The 23,646-nt window shown below is 26.2% G+C and overlaps 1 long non-coding RNA gene across 1 annotated transcript; it reads right to left on the bottom strand.

Moving 5' to 3' along the window:
* Nucleotides 1-21,833: 21,833 nt before the first annotated feature.
* Nucleotides 21,834-22,283, bottom strand: LOC135925459 (uncharacterized). The gene is made up of 3 exons (XR_010571639.1): nucleotides 22,235-22,283; nucleotides 22,040-22,078; nucleotides 21,834-21,997 (listed from the first exon to the last, which is right to left on the bottom strand). It is a non-coding gene; the product is annotated as an uncharacterized LOC135925459 (long non-coding RNA).
* Between the last annotated feature and the right edge of the window lie 1,363 nt (nucleotides 22,284-23,646).

Below are 23,646 nucleotides of genomic sequence, written 5' to 3'. Positions count from 1 at the left end.
TATAAATAATTTTACGACACGTTACCTGAAACATAATGGGAGTGTAAGGTGGGGAGTGTAAAGGCCATAAAAAATTAGGTTGGTAATATTTACCCTGCACTAATAGACTATCCGAATATATTAATGACCCAAACTGCTCAACAGAAGCCATTTCATGGGCTAAAGAATTTGAACAATTTCCATTTAATTCGTAGATGGAAAGTTCAAAAACAATTTTCTTACGAAGGAGATGACACGCCTATACACGATCATCAAAAAATATGAGATAGAATTATTTAATACATTACTATATCAAGTAAGAATTTTTAGAGGAACGTTTCCAGCAGTTAAAGTATTTTAAAGATCATTTTGGAATTTTATTTAATATATCAGAATTGATAAATGCGCCTGAAAGAGAGCTAGAAAAAATGTTGTCAATTAAATATTTTATTCACAGATTAAGATAGGTTAGAAAGCGATATTAATCCGCAAGATATACTAATTGATTAAAAAATTTTAAATTTATTAAGCAAGCTTCACATAAAAATTCCAGTGGAAATTTTACCCTATAACACTAATAGATTAAATGACGTCTTTCCAGAATATCCATTGTATTAAGGATTATGTTAACTATTCCAACTACCATAGCACCCGCAGAACGCAGCTTCTCACTCAAATTAATGAAAATATACCTATTATCCTGTATAGTGCAGGGCCGACTTTTTAACATCTTTTTAATTTTAATAGAAAATGATATCGACTCATTGTTAGATTATACTGAAATAATATCTTCTTTTTCATATAAAAAGGCAAAGAGGATAAATAAAATTGCAATATTTTAGTTTATTATTATAATCCATTTTTATAATTTGCATTACTCATATATTATCAAAAATAATAGAATATATATGGTTTTAGTTCTCATTGCGAGAAATTATCAAAAAAGCTTAGGTAAATTGTGGTTTTTAAGGGGCCGTTAAATTATATTTTTGGGACTCCAAAAGTCTCGGCACGGTTCTGTTCTTAAGCATTTACTCACGACAATGATGATTAAAAAAATATACTAATCGTTTGATATAGATATAGTTGAACTAACATTAGTCTAGACTTTGAATGATAAAATAATATAATATTTATGATTAAGATAATATTTACAAAATCTAGGTTTAAAAAAATCAAAATAAATTTAGTTATTTTTAGGGTATTAAAAATATTTTTTAAGGAAATACTTTTTATCGCTAGATATATATTACAATTTTCATTAACCAAATACAAATATGCTTTTTATAAATATTTTTTTTGTAATGTTCTGAACGGTTCCGAGTTTTAGAATATACCGTTCTATCAATTTACTCAAAGTTTCTTTCCAGGTTCTTTGCTATTAAAATTATTGGTTGGAATTCATATCTCACATTAAAAATGAATAACATTAACATCATGAACAATCTCTTGTCGAAAGATTATTTATTTAATATTGCATTTTTGATGTTTCTAGCTTTTTTAAAAAAAAAATATCTATTCATGTAGTCATATACTACCTATACTTATTGTAATACTTAGACTGTCACTACTAGCTGAGCTCCGGGGAGTTATAATTTAAGTTCACCTGAAATATTTTCTTTAGAAAGTTTGCTGAGCAAAACTTCATTTAAACAAAATTGATTCTCAACATTTCAAAATGAGAAATACTATGAATTTTAGATTTATACCTATAAAATTTTCTTATAAACTTACAAATAAATTATTTATGGCATTACCAGTTATTAGTTATATATATATTTATTACCACGATATTGCTGAATTCACTTTGACACAATTTCATATAATCCGGATTTTGGCAACCTCTAGAAACAGACTCATAAGCCCAATCCATTCCCACAGCCTTTCCTCCCAGGTACTTTTTATTGTGTTAGAAATTATAACATTTAGCATTGCGGAAACAATATTGCTTTAACTGCGAAATTATTACTACCCGACTTTAATAATGCTCAAACACATTTCTTTTTTTAGCCTTTAAAGCATTTAATTTTCAAAAATTTAATATCAGACAAATTTTATTTTTTTCTTTTTTTTTTAATATTATTATAATTTGATAATTTTAATTTATATCTTTAAATTTTGAGTTGATACTTTGAGGGGTTTACCACCATTTTATATTTCTTTTCCTATTTGATATTTATAAGCTGTTGAGGAGTTAGGTAAAAGAAAACAAGGAACAATATTGTCAATTAGAAAGAGTAATTAATCAATGTTAACAACCGATCCAAAGTTATTTTTTTTAATTATCAAATTATATGTAATCGGAATATTCCCTTACTGTCATCTCTTATTAAATATGTATTCCAGAACGGTTTTCTATTTTAATTTTAAAATGTTCTCCTCTCAAATTCTTGTTTGTGATAGAAGAAAATAAGTAATGTTTGTATAGTATTCATTTAAATATAATTTAATCTCAATCTCACTGTAAACAATGTATATCAAATTAAATCAAGATTAACCCATATCGACTTATCCTTTTTTCAAAAATAACTAATATTGGTTCCGTATCTGGCATCTCTAATAAATACCCCCCCCCCCTTTTCCCTCCTTCTCTTTCTTTTCTTTCTTTACCAAATCATAAGTTTTAATTTTTTATTACTATACACAATTTTTTTTTTAAATCTAATAATTGCTGCCCCTTATAATCTCATGGAGGCGCTGTAACTGCTTTTTGTCGGCTACTGCTTTGCCATCAAATTAATATGATTATTTCCGCAGTTCAGTTTTTTTCCTATTATAGAGTGCTTGTTATTAGCCTGGTGATAATTAATAAGAATGATTTATAAATATCATGAAATTTTTATATTATAGAAGGAATAATATTCGAATAGAATGTATTTTACGAAAAGCAAGTTCACCGAAACATGCGTATCAAAGAACACCGTTGAAAATAATTTATTAATATTAGAATATTTTTTCTATTCTATAAACGCACTTATTTTTAGAAATACAGGATTTTTAATTGCCTTTGTATTACGTTATTATATCCCTCTATGATGTCTCTAAAAGTTAAACAGCTACAGCTAATTAAACCTTTAGGAATTTTCTTTTCCATTAATCTTTTGTTATGATACTGGAACATAAGATGTTGAATTTATTTAGATGCTAGGTAATGTATAATGAAATTAGTTGAAAAATAATCTTATTTAAATGGCTTGAATGCCTTACCATAATATAATTATAAAAACTTTAAAAAAATTAAATGTGACCGATATTTTTGATAAGCAATGAGATGGCCGAACCATTTTGAAGATTTTGTAATGTTTTTTAAACAATTATTATTTTAATTTTTTGTATATATTTACAAACTGAAAGAATTTCTCATTCTTCGTCAAAAATTAGATAGGAATCTTCAAATATAATTATGGCTCCTTCTTAAAAACCCAACTGAAACAGTACGTCCTGATATTTTATCTGTTTAGATTTTTATCACATGATAAAATATTATATGTTTTTATATATCTTTATTTTAAAATTTAATAATGTAACATATTTGGGTTTCAAAAATTTATTAAAAATTAAACATAATTTTATTTTGTATATTTTGAAAAATTTATGGATGGATGAAAAAAAATATGCCGCCAAGCTAGAATTAATCATATCGGGGAGTATTAATTATTTTTAAGTATATTTTTTTACAAAATTACTTAAAAAAGAGCAGATCTCGCAAAAATTGAATAATAAAACAACCATTTTTTTTTGGCAGTTTAAACATATATTAATAGAAATCTCGGGCAGAAAATTTGTTGGTGAATATAATGCCTTGAATTTTTTTGTCCGCACATTCTGCTACCTGGAATTTTTGCCATTTTTATCTGTAAGACATTTTGTTCTTGATTATTAAGTTCTACCAACAAATCATATGAACTAAACCTAGCCCACAAACTATTCTTATTATATAAAACAAATCCCCACAGAATAGGAGTACATTTTTTTTTAACAATTGAGTAAATTTATTGTTATTCTATTATTGCAATGAATTTGCATTATATTATATTTTAAAAACTAGGGATATGTCTATTATAAAAACTTTCACATAATAGATAGGTAGTTTTAATATTTTTCTTCAATTTTTGAATCACGTTTAAATTTTTTTTTAATGATATAAATATAGCGCACCGATTCTAAAGCGATGAAATGCTTGGTAATTTTATCAAATATTATAGATCATTAATAAAAAACATAGCTCACTAAAACTTTAAACGATAATTTGTTGTCCATAAAACTTTTGGTATCATCTATCATCATGCATTTTCTGTCACCGCAAATGCAGGGCCCTACATCTTTTGTAGTCATATGAATTTTATACTTATTACCAATAAAATGTCATTAATTTTATAACAAATAATAAGAAAATAACCTAAACAATGAATTTTATTTATATTACATTATATATGAAAAAATGATTATTGAACAATGAAGATATGAATTAATCTGTAAAAATGCATATCGTATTTTTAAAATAAATTTTAATCAAATATTTAAAATGCAAATAAAAATTTATCAAAATGTTTTGCTGAATATGACAATGGGCCAATCTAAGAAAATTTTAGGAACAATTTTGGTAGAAATGTTTTACAAACTCTGCTTTAATTTAATAAAAATTATTTATATTTTTATCTAAATTCTCCTTTACCAAGAATCAGAAATTCGTTTTGACAGATTTAATATTAGATCATCGTCTTCTTCCTCGCTATCATGATTTTCTTCATACGTCTCCATTTTCCTCATGTTATAATTAACATTAACGTTTTTATTTATTACTTGATATAACCTGGTTTTCTTTCCTCCATTAACCGAATAATAATGATGTTATGTCCATAAACCTTTATTACAAGTTTTACCATTGTTAATATGATTTTTTCTAAACTTTATCTAACATAGAATTTAGTATTCTCATTTTTGCCATGCCCAATGTCTATTTTATTTTTTGACAGCCCGATACTAAGCCATACAAAAATTAGTCCTACTCTCATTCTATTCTATAGAATAAAAAATCCAACTAGCAGACAGAATTTACAAAAATGATCTAAACATGCTCTTGATAAAAAATGTATCATCGATTCATATCAAAAAGATAAGATATACGATACTATCTTTTGTCGAATATATGCAATATTTTATGAAAAAGTTTGGCTATAAGTCGACTAGGAAATCAAAACAAACTCTTTAACTCAACCTAATTGTTTACAAAAAATTGATATCGCAATCCTTCCAAACTTCTAATGACCCAACCAGAATGGGGAGATTTACAAACCAACCAACAGAAGCTCATGGCGAAATACTATATGGATACAATGTTGATTCTTTTAACGAACTGAAAGATAAATTTCAAATAAGACACCATAGGCTACCCGAGGAGAAGAGAATTCCCTTTCGGAATTTTGCCTGTTCTTGTAAATATAATTTTAAGCTAATAAAAGTAATGCCTCAACAATACACTCCCCCCCCCCCCCACTCACCCACTCTCCCCCAAAAATATATACAATAAATATATCACTATAAAGAATATGAAAGAAAAATAAGTAAAAGTAAATAATTTTCAAAAATATAGACTATAATTCACAAAATTTGGAAAAAGCATATTTATATAAATAGTGAAAACCCAAAATTATTTTTATAAAAATCTAAAATTGCTAATGACCCTACAATAAATGGACCTAAAGACCTCCAATAGAATTTATGGGGAAGAACGCATCTAATAGTGCCTTCCCTCCTTAGCAGATACTCAGCTGCACCTAATGACATCAAATTCTTTGATTCTTCCACCAAAATAAATATCGCAAGGGGTTCCAAAACGTTCCTTCAAAAAAATTCAAAATTTTTGAGAAACAAGGGAATAATAGATTTTTAAGGGTTCTATATAAGCATGCAGGCTTCTCGGAACTTTTTGATTATGAAAATATGATAGTAAAGGAATCACATTTTTAATTACAAAAGAAATAAAATTAGGTAAATATCAAGAGTCAACAAAATTTTTTAAACTTAAATAACTGGAATAGTACAGAACAAAAATAATGCTCTGTTTCGGGATAGTAATTTAAATGAATAAAATCCTAACTATTTAATTTTTTATTTGATAACATTCTACAATTGTAATGTATACCATTTTATTTAAAGTGTATCATTTCAAATGTGCAGAATAAGTTTAAAATACATTATTTAGGTAGTTTTGCAAATTTGGAATGATGGACATCATATTTAAAATGGTAGTATATAAGGTAAACTAATATAAATATTGATATTTAAGAGTTAACGAGAGGATTATTTTTTTAAATCGCTCATCTGTAAATTGATAAAGATTGACTTAGAGTGTCAATATAGATTGTGATTTATTAATTGACATATAATTAAATGTTTAAATCATTAATTATATTTTTAAAACATTTTAAAAATTATCAATTTTCCTACAAAGTTATATGTCATAATCAAGCACACTTTTGCAACATTTTAAAAAGGATCAATTTTCCTGAAATTTATGCGGTATGTCATTAAATCAAGCACACTTTTGGAATATTTAAAATTTATCAATTTTCCCTCAAATTTATACGGTATGTCATTGAATCAAACACCAAATCTATAGGAATATTCCCCTTTAGGACATTACCAATATTTTCCTCCGGCACATCCATGACCATGTAGACATTATTCCTATTTTGATTCCAAGGATTCTTAATTTGATTAACTTTCACCTGGATAGTGGTTTCGTCTCTATTTTTTTTTGACCAAGGTTTAAGCGCTACTGACAAATCCTTTGAGCTTAAATCCCTAAATTCACTGTCGCTTGCTATTTCATGTTCCATTCGCATATTCACTTCCGAAGACTTTGAGGATTTAGATAGAAAACCTGACTCCAAGAGATAACATACGATGCCAAGAAAACCCACCTGAAAATTTTTTTGAACCTCCCTCTCCATTTTAACTTCTAATGGTGTGCCCGACCTGGCAGGTTCGGGGGTAGGAAGTTTCGGTTTTTCCGATGATCTAAGAACCAATACGGGTTCAGGCGTCTCAATTTTGACTGGGGATAGGTAGCTGTAATAAGAGGGCGGCTCCACTATTATAGATTCTGGCGTTTCAATTAACACTTTGGGCAGATCCGTTTCTGGGATTTGCGGCTTGTACCAATATGCCAGATCGCTTTCCGATCTTTTTTTGCTGGGATCTCTCATATCTTCCAACAAAAGCATTGCTTTAGCCACCTTTTCCTGATTTATTTTGAAAGCCACTTTGAAAGCGTGGCCTATTCTATTTCCCTATTAAGTTTTTTTAAATTTAAAAATAAATAAACTGTATCTGATATTAAAATATTTCATAAGGTGATCGTATTATGCTTTAGTGTGATATATTTAGATATGTAGTAATTTAGACAAAACCGGTTATTTTTATTGTAAATGTTACATTTGGAGAATTTTTTTATTACACTAATTTAATATAGAATGTTTACTAATTTTTTTGCGAAAACGACATGGCATATAAAACAATTTGAGGTGATATCGAAAACGACTATACCCAGCGCATTTTCTCTCCACATGGTAGCAGCTACTTTATCTATATTCATGAAAAACATCTTTAAAGAATCTTTTCTTGATTTCTATAAACAAATATATAAAAAAATTAAATATTAATATGATAAATTTTAAATTCCCCATAAATGGTTATAGATCACACAGTTTTAATCACTAGATTTTTCTAAATTCTTATTGGGCGTTAATTGATCTAAATAGGCTTATCGAAAATACTAGATATTCGTTTTGTTATTCCATTCGTAAATTTTCGCATTCGATATTTGAATTATTCTATAATTTTGAAACTATTTGCAAATATTAGTAGTTAGATATGTTAAATTTGGGAATCTTTCCGAAGAATATTACCCATATTTTATATCATTTTGTAATAAATTAATATTGTTTGAATTTATTTTGAATTACAAATAAACTTTGGATCTTTAAAGAATGAACGCTAGTAATAAAAAAGATTTCATAGCAATATGTAAATTCTTATAGTTTTATTAAACGGCTCGATTTGGGCGATTTGTAAAAATGGCTAACTCAATATTTTATCCTAAAAAATATTATGCAAGCCTGGGCAATTACAAACAAACTTTGGATCTTTAAAGAATGAACGCTAGTAATTAAAAAGATTTCATAGCAATATGTAGATGTCTTATAGTTTTGTTAAACGGCTCGATTTGGGCGATTTGTAAAAACGGCTAACTCAATATTTATCCAAAATAATATTATGCAAGCCTGGGCACAATGATTTGGACATTTATTAGCGAAATCTCGATACTTAGGCGATACTTTTCTGGCTAAAATATTAAGTTAGCCGTTTTTAAAAATTGGCTCAAATTAAGCCGTTTCATTGCAATAGCCTTACTTACATTCCAGAATCTAACAAAAATGACAGCAAATTACAAAGTTTGTGAAATTTCTAATCTGGGAATAGAAATATTAATTTCTAAGGATCAAAATTGGCTTTACCTATATTACAAATTAAATCATATCCAGGACTGCATTGTCAGGACTCTAAATTTAGAAATGCCGGGAATTACCCATTTTTTTAAAAATAGTCATTTTTATTATAATTTTATCGTACCCACGATTATGAAGTATGTAGTAAAGTTTTTCAAAAAAAATAGAATCGAATACGAATATCGAAAGATTAGATTTGTCTTAATGAGGCATAATTATATGTAAGGTTGAAATATGAATTTTCATTTAACTCGTTCAATAAATTTTTTCCATATTTTATAAGAATATGCTATATCCATATATATTCACAATTTAAAAGAAAGTATAATATAAAACAAGAATTTGATTTATTCTTAAGTATAATTTATCACCTGATTTATATTAATTGAAACTTATATAATCAGTGGTGAAGTGGGGAGGGATATTCAGCATGCCTAGATTTAATACCTAAGGCCTGAATCAGAATAGATAGCGATGATATTGTATATTAGCTTAAAATATATTAAAAGTCATACTTTGGTACGTTCCTCTTTAAACAGAATTTGATTTTCATTAATGCGCATATTCAATTCACATTTTTCGATCGGCTTTTTCTTGTAACGTATTTTTTCAAAAATATTTAATTAATAAAAATAGTTTCGCAGCCATTTAAATTTTTTTTTAAAAAATTACAATTTAAGGATGAGTTTCTCCAAACTTCCTTTTTTCTTGGCCTTTAGTAGGGTTCGGCCTAAGAAAAATTTCTATTATGTATTTTTAATTTTCCAATAGCAATTTCTATTTAGCTTTTTTAAAATATCTAATATCTTTATACCACCTCCATCAATTAGCTGAACGATTGTAAGAACTAATTCTAAAGTATATACCAATGTTTGGTGCTTTATTAGTTACTATTAGTGGAAGTCACGGTCGGGTATTTATGCCTGACTGCTCAGGACCGCGGTCCTCAGAAAAAGACGGGTCCAAACCGTGGTCCTAAATAAAATTACAGGTACAGGACCGGTCTATTAATTTTTATGTTATTTTAAAATCTTTTTATTTTCACCTAATTTAATTCTTATTTTATCATTTTATTATATATAAAAGTATTATATGTTAAAAATATCCAATAAACATGAATAATATATTCATTATGCGAATATTTAATTTAAAAATAAAAATTTTTTTTGACAGACTTTTTTGTTTTCATAGTATATTGGAAATTAAAATTATCTAAAAAAGAAAAATAACCAAAAAAACAAAGTGTCTACTTCAGAAAAGTATTATAGAATAAAATTTACACAAAAATCTGGCAAAAAAATTATGTGAATTGAATAGTAAGGCAAACTTAAATATTATTAAATGATCCATCCAGACCACGGTCAAGACCTAAAAAATTAACCGATTCGGACCACGGTCATTGAGAAAATATTTATCCGTCAATCCTAGCCTAATACCTATGGGACCGGATTGTTCCTTCATTAATTCTATAAGTGCTTTAACCACTATAGTTAGAGAACTGCACGGGCTGTCCGTAGCCCGACCCGAGCCACATTTAAAAAAAATTCGGATTCAGATCGGGTTGTAATACCAGACCCGACCCTAAAATAAATATTATAAATATTCATTATAATTTATAATGTCAATTATAAAACCATCATTTTTTATTTATCACATTTTATCCTTAAAATGTCTATCAGAATAACATGTCATTTTCAATTATTTTTTTATAATTTAAATAACAACCATATACATGCGCGTACGCAGGAATTTGGTCTAGGGGGGGGGGGGTGATAAAATTTTTTAAGAAATATTATTGTTAATTAAAAATACTAAGCATAAATTTATTAGGACTAATAACTTTTCTAATATACAATTTTAAATTAATGTGAATTACAAAAAAATTATATATATAAACCAGCATTGAAAAACTATAAAATAAATGTGAATTATAAAATATAAAGTGAATATAACCATGATATGAATCACTTAAATGACCTAAAATTGAAATTTGAATTTTTTGAACCTTATAAAGTATAAAAAATTTAAATGTTGGAAATATAAATTAATACACAAAAAGTTTCTTAGGAATAATTCTATTTTGTATGTTTTGAGCTAATTTTTCAATTATCTATCCTTGCTTGGCGTTAAATGCCTATGAATATTCAAAAGATCCAAATCATTCAATCTAGTTTCAGAAGTTGTATTGCCTATGAATATTCAAAAGATCCAAATTATTCAATCTAGTTTCAGAAGTTGTATTTCATAGGTATGTTTTCCAGAGACTTGAAGGCCTGGCCCCCGAGCCTTACCGTATTTTCATTTTTTTAAACATACTCTGGCCGGGTTCGAAATTTTTAAAAAAACCACCCGGGTTGGGCCTGAAAATTTTTTTAAAAAATATATCTGGGTCGAGCTGTATATTTTAAAACCAAATATTTGAAATCATCATTATTAGCTATAAAAATCAAAAATAAATATAATTTATTTTTAAAAAATTCGGGCCGGCCCTAAAAATTTTTTTAAAAAAAGCCAGGCCGGGCCTGAAATTTTTTTAAAAAAAAAACCCGGGCCGGGCCGTAAAAAATTTAAAAAAAAAAATTTGGGCCCTGCCCTGTAAATGGTACCTCTGCAGGGCTCTGTTATTCTTCTTAAAAAAGAGAATGTTCTCTCATTAGTATACTAATGGGAAGAGTTGCTAATATATTTATATAACCATTTTAATACATTGGGAATATAATCTAAAATGTGTTTGAAATAATGCAAAGCATCCATAGCATTTTTTGGGACTGTATCAACCATAGTTAATCTTTTAATCATAGTTATTCAGCTAATAAGGCATCATAAGATATTTTAACATCTTCATGATAAAAATCTAACATATATTATTTTTTTTTCTATCACCAACTGCAAAAGGTTGGAAAGGCTTTGCGGATTTGTAAGTGCTGCATGATGAATTAAAAAACATTCATTTATTTAGGTTATAAATGTATCGAGAGGAGACATTTGTTTTATAATATTCTTCTACTGATCCTATATTAATGTTTTCCATGAGCTTGCTTGCTGCAAGTCGAGGGGGGGGGCAAATATTAAACACGTATAGCTCTGCTTTTGACTCAACAATAACATATAAAATATGAAATTCTTCATCAATATTAGCTCTAATTTCCTTGATTTTAATAAAATGCTCTCCGCTATTCTCATCTTCTTAATCAAGTCAAATATTTTTGAAAAGTAATAATTAAATAATACATACTAATGAGAAAAAAAATTTGGAATAAGTATTGAATCCAATAATTTTCTTGCTTCTGACGAAATATTTCTTTCAAGTCATTGTGATATTTCAGTAATAGCATTAATAATCGGCTCTTCTAACTCCATAAAAGCTGTTACTGCTTGATGGCGGAGACTCGATCTCGTTTGACAAGCTTGCAATTTCTTTATCCCTGTTGGACAAGGAGTTTCAGAGATAATTATTTTTTGATTATAAATTTAGATAAATAATACGCACTAAAATTTGAAAATAATAGATAATTTATACCAAGGAAAACTTGAAATCGAAATTAATTGATAAAATATGGATGAATGTGATAAATAAATGTAATTAAATATATTATATATGAGATAGGAATAAATATTAACAAATATAAATTAATATTAACAATAATATTTTTGAAAAATATAATCCGGCATCTGCATTTTTTGGCTTTAAAGGGGGGATTTGCCCCCCCCCCCGCTGCGTACGCGCTTGACCATATACCAAACTATTTTATGTAAATATATTTTAGTACATTGCATTGCATAGTTAACGATATTTTAAACTAATTTTACTAATATCTATTTAATTAAATAACCTCATATTTTCATATTAAAAAAATTATTTCAATTTATGCCAAATTTAAAAAAATTGGTGAAAAGATTAAAAGCAATGAATATGAAGCAAGAGAAAATGCAATGGCAAATCTGATGTCTGGAAAAAGTTTTTATTTCGGAAAACAAAGAAAAATTTAATTATGTAAGTTGCAATTTTTGCAAATAAGGTTAGCATATTTATTTATAAAATATATAATATTATTAAATTATTTTAAGCACAGATTAACTATAAAGGCATATTGTGTATTTTCAATAGAGAGTAATAAGACTCAATTAACATTTGATAGTTTTTTTGATACTGATCCCAAAAAACTCAAAAGTTGAACCAAATTAAAAAAAAGAGTGTACAAAGATGCCTACCTTGTTTTGTGGGCGTGATTTGATACAATTAATGGGGAAGGCCTTGTTGATTGTTGCCAAAATTGGCTCAACATATGGAAATATTGATGTTAAAAGCATCATTCCAAATCCTACGACAATTTCTAGAAATTTATTAGATACTGTTGATATACGCAATAGATTATTTCCAAAATTAAACCCATATATTAAAAAGGGTCGATGTGCTAGTAACCAATATATGAAAACATAGTTTAATTATTTATAATTTTTATCTTGATTAGATTATGGCCGTCAAATAAACTTTATTTAAGGTGGTGATGAATAAATTTACATAATTTTTTTTTGGTTATTATAATATTCAAACTCAAATTGTAAAATATTATTCGGGCTCGGGCTTTAAAAAAATTACTTTTTGCACTAACTATAGTAACCAGTATAGGAAGTAATTATTTGCGACAAAACTTTGGTCAACCCTACGATTATAAAGTGACTGAAACATTTATTCTGAAAATTTTATCAATGTTTAGGTAATGTCTTGTTTTCTTTTTAAAAATCTTGATAGCTGTTCTGAATTGCGATTTTTATTTAAAAAATAGTAATGTGTACATCTTTAAGTGTATTTTTTAAGATATCATTACTCTATGTCAAAACCTATCATTTAAAAAACCAAAAAAAGGTGTCTAGGTTGCTTTTATGAATGTAATTTAAAATTAAGGACAAAAATTAAGTATAGTATGCAGTTTTAATGCCTAATTGTATATTATTTCAGTACGGTTATTAAACCGAATAAAGAATGAAACGTAATCAGCAAAATAATAAAAAATTGTCAATTTTGCCATTGCCAGAATGGAAAATAAAATGTAAAATGAACTCAATATCTAGTTTAGACTAATATTTAGTGCATGACTAGTAATTATTAATTCCTCGCTTTTTAAAATGTTGAAAAACATAGATATATGTGCAAAATTATGAAATTAGCTCAACTGAAAGTAATCTTAACACTGATTATTATTTTTCATAGTCTGTCTGTATATTATGACCCGACCTGATCAATTTTTTAAGCATGAAGGGAAACAATGGTAGCACTAATTCAGAAATTTATCAAACCATTAAGTAGAGTATATATATATATAGTAAATTTTATTTGTTTTCATCTGTTAGGTAGATGGTTTATAAAAGGAAAAAATATATTGATAAAATAAGAAGAAAAAAATTCATGATTGTTATCATGCCAGTATGGAAAATATAGAAAATCTAAATATCTGATTTGAGTTAATATTCAGTGCCAAACCTATTAATTCTTCATCGCCAATCACATAAAGGTAACCGAATTGATGGAGGGGAAAATATTAGTAATAAAATAAGTAAAGAATTGCCGTTTCAGCAACCAGTTTTTCAAGTCAATAAACAGAGACCAGTATTAAGCGAAATAATAATTACAAGGGAATTAACTGAGTATATTAAATCTTTTTTAAATATTGTATTTTTTTTTATAGCTTTTATTAAAAAATAATTTTCAATTTTAGCTAGAGGATTATTGAGAGGTTGGAATATAATTAGAATACGCCCAAGTTAATTTATACCTTAGAAAAATGTTTTCTTGAGATCCCCCTACCCCACTCAATAAGAACAAAATTGACTTTTCAGCATCCCTATAGTGCCGCCACTAGTCCACCAGTGAATTTTAGATTTATACTTCTGAAATTTTCTTATAAAACTTATACAAATTTTATTATTATATATTATTAATTATTAGTGACATACTATATAATTATTACCACGATTTTGCTGAATTCACTTTGACACAATTTCATATAATCCGGATTTTGGCAACCTTTAGAGATAGACTCATAAATCCATTCCATTCCCACAGGCTTTCCTCCCAAGTACTTTGTATTACATTATTAAATTGTATAAAATTTTAGCACTGAGGTACTATAAGCAATGAAATACCTTCTTAATTGCCAAATTATTAATTTACCCGACTTTAATAATTCTCGGCCACATTTTTTTTTCGCCTTTAAACATTTCAAAATTCAAAAAACTGATATCAGGCAAACTTTATCTCAATTTCTATTTCTTTAAACATTAATATAATTTGATAATTATTTTTATTATATTTGTTGAAGTTTATTGATATTTCAAGATTTTTAGTAGTATTTTATGTCCCTTTCAACAAGTGTATTAGATAATTATGATCTGTTGAGTTAGAGACTAGTGCAAAAAATTTATTAGAACACTAATATCAATTGTAACGAAGCATTTAATTACTATTTACATAAGCGATCCAAAGTTATTTTCTATTGCATTGTTTTTTTCAGGAATCTTTTCTATGGCATGAATATAGAATAATTGTAAAGTTGATTGTATTTCAAGGAATTTTTGAAATGGCAATTTTTTTAGATGAAATTATAAAAAAAAATATTTCAGGTTGCAATTGTAAATAATAATTTTCGACCCAATTCTATATAAACAAAAATAGAAAATAATGATAAACCATACCCAAGATAACCATTCATATTATATACTTCTGCTCTTTTTTTCTTCCTGTTCTCTCCTTAAGAAGTTTTATCATCACCAAGAGTCAATTTATAGGATTATTGTATTTCTAGACGTCTTTAGGAAGAAAGCTCATACAACGAAAATATGTCCTTAGGGACTAATTTCTTCTATTTATTAGGTTGTTAAAACATTTCTTACATTTTTTGTATTTTGAAAATTAATGTGTGGAAAAAAATAAGTGTTGCCGAGCATTAATAATATTGGAGAAGATGAATAATAAATACATTTTAAAAATCTCAAAATTTTCATAACTTTATAAAATTATGAAATATTTCCAAAATCGTCCATTAAAAAAGTTTTGTAAATTTTATAATTTATAGTTCCTAACAAATTATTTTTATATTTTCCATTTAATTTAAATACTTCCCAATTCCCATTATGATTAATGTAACTGCCCATTTTTTATTATAATTTGAAAAATATAAATTAATATTGCTTAATGTTTTTTTTCGTAAAAGTTTTAGAACTTTTTAAACTTTATACTAAAATTAAATTTTAATAATTTCTCTAACTTCAAAAAATTAATAAACTTTAGTAAATTCGAAAAATGACTCAGACCAATGTTTTATTTTTACATTTAAAATAGCTTACTTCTCTTTTTTGAGTTAAGTTACGAAGGTTTATTAATTATATTTTTGATATTTAGGTCACAACCTAAAGAAATGAAATACTTAAAAATCAAAACTTCGTAAAATGATAATAACAGCTATTTTTTGGCAGTCTAAATATAAATATCAGAGACCCACAGAGGTACCAATTACACGGCCAGGCTCGAGTTAATAAAAAAATTTGCCCTGGCCTGGCCCTGATTATTTATAAAAAAATTGGGCGCTGGTTTTATATTTTTAGACCCGCTCTGATTTTTAAAAAATTCTCCGCCTTCTCGCCATGTAAAAATAAAAAACTTTTTCAAGGCCCAGATTTTTTAAAATTTTGTAGTTGGTTTGATTATATTGCAAGTAATCCATTTAAGAAATTATCTGTATTTATTTAAATAGAACTTATTAAATTTTGGACTAAAAATAAAAATTTTAATAATCAATCTCTAATTTAATAAATATTTTATTTACATAGTATAATAGATTATTTATGAACAAATTAAAATGATGGGGTTTGTTATATTGTAAGTTATTTTCCATAATTTACAATAATCAATATAGAATTACCTTGGTAGTTATAGTGTAAATAATAGTGCTGTAAAGTTAAACGGCGTTTCATTTTTTGATTAAAAGGTACTCAATTCGTTATTTGTTTCAAAAAGTAATGAGTAAATCGTTTATTTTTGAGTAACGGTAACGCAGAATGTTATTCGTTATCGTTACTTTGATATTTTCTTAAAAATATCGAAAAATTTATTTTACCAAGGTTCTTCATTTTTATTTTATTTATTGTATTTTTGTTGTTGAATTTTATACAGTCAAAATTTGATATCTAATTAATATTGAATCAATCAAGGCATGTTATTTTATATTCTCTAATATTATAATTTATTTTGTGGAGAATATGTCAATATACTTATTTTTCAGATGCAGAGGATTTAACTTTGACTTAGCCTCAAGATGAAACATATTTTACACCAATAAAAAAATTAAAGGACCAAGTTTATACATTTCAAGTGTGATTGTGCCCAAATATTTAACCACGATGTCTAGCAGCTCAAATCTAAAAAGATATGAGGATAAAATAAGAATTTTAATTAAATTCTGATAAAGGTAAAAAAATTGATGAGAATCTGAATGAAGATTCTTGTAAAGATTATTCTTTAAATATTTTTGATAAATGTCATCAATTAGAATTTTTGTTTATTAAATATAATACAATCTTCCCATCCTCTGCTCCAGTTGAACGTGTTTTTAGCACTGCGAAAGATGTGTTGAGCGCGATTGTTTATCTGATCAAAATTTTGAAAACCAATTGTTGTTAAAAATAAATAAAAAATATTACAAAAAGATCCTACCTGATAATATATTATTTTTTGTTAATTTTTATTATCTATGAAGAAAAAAAATAAAATGAAAATTTATATAATATTTAGCAGTGTTATTTTAATATAGTTTTATATATTATGCTATTTTTAATGTAAATATTGAAATATTCAAAAAAAAGTAACGAGTAACATGTTACTATTTTTAAATATGGAGAAACAGGTTCCATTTTTCACAGGGTAACTTGTAACAGTAACACGTTCCTCTTTTCAAGCATAATGAGTAACTCGTTTCTTTTTTGAAGTGACGTTCACACTAAATAGTAATTATTTCTTTCTTATATGTTATGTAATTTTTGGCTAGAACTAATTTTTTTAAATTAACAATTTATCTGCTTTTAATATATACGATATAGTTCATATAAAGCTATATAAAAAAAAAGAAAAATTTTGTTCAAAATAATTTTAAGAAAAGCATAATTATATTCCAAAAAGGAACAATAGTTAAATTTAAAAATGTTTAATTGTAATTATGCCCAAGGAATAAGAATTCCCTAGGTTTGGTTGTTTGTAATTTAATTTTAGTCTCTAAATTAATTCCTAGTAGGATAAGGACATAAGAAAAAAATTAAAAATTAATGAATAATACAATAATTATTTAACTTTTCTTTAGAAACTAGATAATTATTTTCTAACAAGTTGATGGTTCTAAAATAGAAATAGGAAAATGAGAAGTGTATGATATATCATTTTATGATTCAATTTTTAAATATATTATATTTTTTGTTGTATATGATAATAGTAAGAGTTTTAAAATATTCAGCCAGATCCGGGATTAATCTTTTTTAACCGGATTGGATTCATAGAAAAATTTTCTATCCTACACGGGTTGATGGGAAAAATTTTATAATCGTATATCTGAGCCAGGTTTGATCCGGGCCTGTATTCTGATAATATAATTAATGTCCCAGAATTTTTATCCACAGTACATTTTTCTATCGGATATTTATTATCTCACATTATACTCCGAAAGAATATTGTATAAAGATGTTATGTCCTACCACCTCTTAAATAACATGAACTTAACCTATTAGAATCTAGCTTAAAAAATTTGAAAATTATATAAATAACTCGCAAAGACATTAAAGTGATGATATACTTGGTTAATATATAATATTATAGATTATTAATATAAAACTTAGCTCACTATAACTTTAAACGATAATTTGTTGTCCATGAAAATTTTGGTATCATTTGTCATTGTGCATTTTTCATTCCCGCAAATACATGACCCTCTATCTTTTGTAACCATCTAAATTTGATACTTATTCAGAATGCAATGAAATGTCACTAATTTAATCATAAATGAAAAGAAATTCAAATTAAACAATGTACTATTTTATTTTTATTATATTAATGAAAAAATGATTATTGAACATGAAGACAATAATTAATCTGTAAAAAAGGCAAATCGTTCTTTTATCAATTTTTAAAAATAAAATCAATCAAATATATAAATTGCAAATTAAAACATATAATTAGTGTTGTAAAGTAAAGTGGATGTTTTTGAGGAAAAGAAGCGGCATCCGTTATTTCTTTTAGAGATAATGAGTAAGGAATTTAGTTATTTAATTTTTCCTTAAAAAAATATGGGAAAATTTTATTTTTATTATATATTATCAGTAGCTAACCTGCCTAGAATGTTGGGTGAATCAGATATTTCTCTTTCGTTTGATGATGGATAAATCAAAATTTGACTTTTTGCATATCACCTCTTTATTATTTGTAAAACATTGCTAGACGAGAGTTTTGCATACCTATTTTAGATTGCATAGCTTTTTGACGCTTATTATCTTTTTTCATATTCAAGTCATTAATATACTCTTCTTTTTTTTAAACTTTTTTAAATAACGGAAATTTAGTAAAACTAAATTTTTGGTTCACACTTCATAACACAGGCAAATTTCTAATTCATCAAGGAGAAAATCTATTTCGCCCATTATTCTACCGTTAACTCATGAATACTACACTGTATTATTTCAAGTTTGTAACATTAACATATTTAAAAAGATCATTACTCTGGCTTATATGATTAATATTATATAATAAGTTTATGTAAATAACAATAGTCAATGTCAATGTCAATGTATGCTATTAAAAACTTGCTTTTTATCGATAATATTTACAGTCTATCACATTAAATTCATCTTCGACATTAATTTCGTCATCATTTACAATAATTTCGTCTTTCAAAAAAACATTATGATTCATGTTCCAAATTTTTATCAATTTGGGGGTGTTATTGAATCAATATATGAATTTTAAAATAACGAAAAACAAATGTTGCATTCTTGAAAAAATGTAGGGGTTGCATAACACTTCGTTACATTTTCAAATTAATAGATGAATATTGTGAATTTATTTTTGATTTTTAGCCCACTTATTTTGAGGAAGATCTAAAACCCTCTTTTTTCCCTCCTCCCGCTAAAAAATTTAAAATTTAATAACATTTTCAAAAGTGTTAAATTTGAATCCCTTTTAACTTTATTTTTCTTATTTTTTATAAACAAAATAGAGAAAAAAAAGGTTTTATTTTCAATATTTTTATATAAATTTTTATGTCGCCACAACTTTTGCCTTTTTAAGTATAGAAGGATTTACCAACAAGTATTGGTGATAAATGGTTCTATTTTAGCAGGTTTTAAGCCAACTCTAATCATCTTAGGCTCGCTTTAGGTTGAAACCTAAAGGATTTAATCTTGAAAAAAAATATTCCTGCCTCAGGATTAGTGAATTTTTTTCACTAAGGATTGAGCCAATTTAACAACACTAAATGCAAGAAATAGTCCAAATTTAACATATTTTATATAAGAGTTTAAAATTTTCAAATAAGTGGGTTATTGGATGTTGAGATTGATAATTTACTTTGAAAGAAATAATAACCATTTGCCAATGAACCGCTTTTTTAAACATATACTGATACTAATTTAAAAAATATGCTATAATGAGCCATTATTAATACCTTTCAAATAATACAAATTAAACTCTCTCAGGCCTCATGATTATTTAGGCCAGGGATAAAAAATAAACATTAGTTGGTGATAATCAACTAGTTTTTGGAAACCATGTTCTAAACATTACCCCGAGCGGATGCAATTTTAGCCTGTATAAAATATTAGCTATGAATGAAAAATAAATATCTATTAATAAATTAGTTTCTTCATTGGTTATTTTTATCTTTAATCTACAAATGGTGTTTATTTCCCTTACCTCTTTTTAAAACCTAGCCTCTATTTCCCTTCTAAAATTTTAAGACGAATTGGTCCTACCTATTTTTTTCATTCAAACACTATATATAAGAAAGTAATTATGGATATCGCTCGATTCAGAAATTACATTTATTTAAAAATATACTATTAAAAAATCCAAAATTTGTAAGATAAAAATTAGACCAATTTATAATTACTCTAGAAATATAAATAGACTTGAAAACGAGGGTGATTCGAATAAATTTGAATCAAATTATTATTTTTTTAAAATTCTTTCCGATTATTCTTTAATCGGAAAAAATATTAGCCCAAGAATCTAGATGCATGATTTGACCAGAAGCAAATAAAGAATCTACCAAAGATTCAAAGTAAACGATGAAACGATTGCTGAGCTTCGACAAAATAACTGTGAAGAATTTCTAATATAAATTTAAAGAATTCCTTAATGTGGATACATTGTCATGCAGTATTGCTGAATGAACTTATGATTTTGATCATGGTAGATAAATGAGCGAGTTTAAGATAAGTAATTTTTCAAATAAATGCTTATAAATGTTAATGGACCTTCGATATCAAAAGGGATTCCAGATCCATGTATCAAAATATCGAAAATGAATCATCTAGGAAGAATGAAATCTTTTCAGAGGAAAATATAGAAAAAAAATGAAGAAATGAAAAATTTTTGGAATTTTTTAAATTCATATTTATATAAAATAGAATTTATTCATATTTTTTGGTAATAAATAAAATAAAATGATAGCCCCCCCCCCCTTCTTCGCCAAACTTTTAAGCAATACATTACTGAATTTTACATTATGTAACATAACTCTACCTGTAACAAAACGCTATTTGTAACTTTTTGTCTAACCCTGTAAATACTACTAGATTGGCGATTCATTAATTAAAAGCATCCATACATAGAAGACAGCTGTGGTGCCAATTTGTGGTTTTCACTTCAACCAATTGTTTTCATTTAAAACTATTAATGCAAATTATAGTCATTTAATCTACGTGCAAAACATAAAATGGTGCTTCAGCTGACTTCTATGCATGAACACTTCAAAATGCATTTAATGATTGAATCGCCAATCAGGTGCATCACTAGCCTTTACAATCCCAGGGGACTCAACTAAAAAAATTTCATGGGAGGCGAAGCCTCCCCTATATCCCCTATTTTGCAGGAATTCGCCCCACATTTCCCCGCAGTTGGGGTTTTAAAAAATACATTACACTTTATAAATTTGCACAATCTGAACTTAATATTAAATTTTATCATTTATTATACATACATAATAATACTAGCATATAAATAATAAAACAATACAAGACATTTGGTAAGCTAAAATTATATTTTTTAATACAAGATATTTATCTATTACAATATTAAATATTTGTGCTTGCAGAATATATATTATAAATTATAATATCAAAGAGCCTTATATTTGTGATTTCTATTAGAAAAAAAATTTGCATATAAAGAATTATAAAAGTGAAAAAAAAAATTCTTTTTTTCCTTCATTATCCAATGCTACCGACAATAACCTCATCAGTATCTATGCCTTATTTATATTTATCTTTAATTACATTAGAAAATTTAATACCATAAGAGATCTCTTCAAATTGAGCCTCACATAGAGCTTCTATTGTTTTACAAATAAAATAATTTACATATAAATTAATTTACCTATTTTCTTTCTCTTAACATTTTTGCTCTCAATTTTTATATCTCTCAGAACTACAATTATCTTCATTTATTAACTAAAGCAAGCAATTGAAAAACTGTATTTTAAATATACTTTGTTCATCTCCAACTCTTTCATCGCATCATTTTCCTTTGTTTAAAATATCAACATCAATATTATTTCTATTTCCATATGAAGCATTCATCATTATCTAATAAATATAAAATAAATGAATAAAAGATGATCTAATTAAGCGTACTTTGTTCAACTCCCACTCTTTCATTGCCTCTTCTTTATTTGTGTAAAATATTATTAAAATTAATATAGTTTTCATTTCCATTATTTAAAATATTTCAAAATCAATATCTTTTTTTTAGTACCTAAAAATATAAAATAAATAAGTAAAAGATGTTTTAATTAAATATACTTTAACTCAGTGTTGTTAAACGCTACTAGTAGCGCGCTATCGCTACCGCTATTTTATAAAAAAAGTAGCGCGCTATCGCTACCGGTATCGTTTTAGAATGAGTAGCGCGCTATTAGCTACTTTTTATGCTACTTTGATTTTTTTTTTAAATATTTTTTTTTACGTAACTTTATTTCCACAAATAAAATATTGATATAAAAACATGACAATAATTTGTTACATATATATATATAATTTATTTATTATTGCACTTTAATAATAATAACATTTCGGTACTGTCATCCCCAAGTCTAGAGCGACGATCAGAAAGTATAAGCTTTGCCATACTAAATAATCGTTCAGCACTAGCACTTGAGGGGAACGCAGTATTAAATTTAATAAACAAACTTTTTATATGAAAAAAATCATCAAAAATATTTAAATTAGTATTTAGATTTAAAAAAAGCATCTATAGGTTCAATATTATTATTATTATTTATTTCAAAAAAATCGTCTTTGGAAGGCTGCGGTTTCGATCTTGCTATAGTATCGTGGTTAGGCATGCCATTTTTTACGTTACCATCAGCCTATCAAGTTGCCATTTAGATTCAGTCAAATTAATGTATGGCCAATTTAACTTGAAACTAGGATGAACGATAGCAGCTATTACATTATCATCATCATACAGATCTGGAAATCTAATTTATATAAAGTGACTGTATTTATTATAAAAAAAAGAAGAATACCATTTTAATTTTTAAAATTTAAATTTATCTGAGATTTAGATTCATTTATAAATAAAATATTAAAATAGCAATAAATTATGGTAAATAAAAATTTTAAATTATTATACACAAGGTAATTAATAATATATTAATTTTGAATTTTATATTAATTAATAATTACTATATATTAATATTATAGATTGTGTTTTAAATTAAGCCAATTTAAATTATGACTAATCAAGCAATAAATCATTCATTTTATATAATTGAATAATAGTAAATAAAAATAAAGTTTTGACCTTTTCTCAATGCCTTTTAGCACAGACTCTACCAGTGGTTGGCAAAATTTTAGATTATTGATTCTTTTGAGCTTGGTAATTAGTGGGCACATAATA

This window comes from Gordionus sp. m RMFG-2023, chromosome 2 (assembly GCF_954871325.1).
Source record: "Gordionus sp. m RMFG-2023 chromosome 2, tfGorSpeb1-WG-v2, whole genome shotgun sequence".
Taxonomy (NCBI): Eukaryota; Metazoa; Nematomorpha; class Gordioida; order Chordodea; family Parachordodidae; genus Gordionus; species Gordionus sp. m RMFG-2023.
The sequence above is the reverse complement of the archived record's forward strand: the minus strand, read 5'-3'. Positions and strand labels throughout refer to the sequence as shown.